Below are 1996 nucleotides of genomic sequence, written 5' to 3' on the forward strand. Positions count from 1 at the left end.
AGCCGGAGTGAAAGGTGAAGGTAGAGGAGATAAATGGTAAAGAAAGCATCGTATGAATGAGAAAGGAAGGGGTGATAGAAACGAAGGAAGGAGTGAAAAAGCCGATAAACGGCGTTTGATGTGTGAGTATATGTGTGTGTAAAAGAGAGGTATGTTTGCGTGCATGTGGTATGTGTGTGTGTGTGTGTGTGTGTGTGTGTGTGCGTGCGTGTACAAAGGTACTATGTGAAACTTTACATATACATGTAATGTAGAGAAAATATAAAAAATAATCCAGTGTCCTTGTCTGGTACCGGATCGATCCCAAAATCTAATCAGTTCGTTCCAGTCACGGGCCAAACATCCCTGAAAGTTTCATCCGAATCCATCCCGCAGTTCTTGAGATATCTTGTCCACGGACAAACAAACAAATAAACACGACTGAAAAAGAATACCTCCACCTTAGCGAAGGCGGAGTTAATAATCTGTCAATGTCTGAAAAAAGGAGACTTAAAAGGGCCCACTGAGGCATTAGTGTGCAGTGCTCAAAAATAAACTCTGAGAAGAAACTACTCCAAATATCACATTGATAAAAGCACTGACTCGCCACAGTGTAGGATGTGCTCTGAGAAGGGAGAAAGTATAAGTCATATTGTTAGTGCCGTAAGCTCGCACGACGCGAATATAAATGGAGACATGACAATGAGGTCAGATATGTCCATTGGTTGTTGTGCGGTGAAGCAAACCTCGAGAGAGACGAACGATGGTATGAACACAAGACGGAGGGAGTAATGGAAAACGAACATTACAAAATACTCTGTGATTTTAACATCCTGTACGACTAAGTCATAGAGGCGAGACAACCAGATATCGTGCTCGTCCATCAAGATGAAAAAGAAGTAAAGATAATAGATGTTGCAATACCAGGCGATTTGAGGGTGAAATGTAAGGAAACAGAAAAGATTGAGAAATACCAGCCACTGTGGGACGAGATAGGAAAGTTATGGTGCATGAATAAAGTAATGGTGATACCGGTGGTAATTGGAGCATTAGGAGCAGTTTCCAAGGGTTTTGAAAAGCATATGAAGAATATTGGAACTGCTCTCAGGGTCGAAGTCATCCAGAAGACAGCAGTGTTGGGTACAGCTTGCATTCTAAGGAGAGTATTGTCTCTTTGAGTCACAGGAGAAGGGACTACTTGAAACCTTTGCCTAATTTCAAGTAAAGAATAACCGGTAATTAAGCTTTCATAAAAAAAAAAATCAAATAAAAACAAATCATAATCGTCTCTAAGATAGGCACAAAGCCTGAAACTTTGAAAGAGCCAATTACTGTACCATATCGACGCCAGCACGTAACTGGTTCATAATTTATCGACCGTCGAAAGGATGAAAGCAAAGTCGACTATGGCTGAATTTGAAATCAGAACGTAAAAGTGGACAAAATGCCCCAAAGCATTTTGACCGTCGCCTTCATATTAATAAAGTGAATTAGAACCAGTTCGAGTTTTATCTTTATTGGTATACAATAACAGACTGTAAAATACTTTAGAAATAATTAACATAAGCTTAATTTCAATGTTTTTCTCAAGATCGTATTGCGCGGCCTACAGCAGAATATCAAATCCTGTGATTCGATCTACGTTACTCACACGTAAGTCGAGGCACCGATTATAAAGATTTTATAGGATATAAAAAGCAAAAAAACCCCAAAAAACAACAACAACAGCATAATATAGTGGAAGCTGTTGATCATGTTCACTTTTGGAAGACCTTGCGCAAATAATAGCCGACTGATTATCTCAAGACGAAGATGTCGCAGTATCAGAATCTTTGATTCTAAAAAGAGAATTACATAGATTTTCCTTTTTAAAAAGTGTTTGAAGTCCGTTAATTTTTAAATCAATAACCGTTTGATAATTCTATCTGTGATTATGAAAATCGACTTCCTCTCTCTCACTCTTCTTGTCTTTTCCATATCTATGCATCGTACAATTGTATACATATATATCCATATA

The sequence above is a fragment of the Octopus bimaculoides genome, chromosome 11, assembly GCF_001194135.2.
Source record: "Octopus bimaculoides isolate UCB-OBI-ISO-001 chromosome 11, ASM119413v2, whole genome shotgun sequence".
In the NCBI taxonomy this organism is placed as follows: Eukaryota; Metazoa; Mollusca; class Cephalopoda; order Octopoda; family Octopodidae; genus Octopus; species Octopus bimaculoides.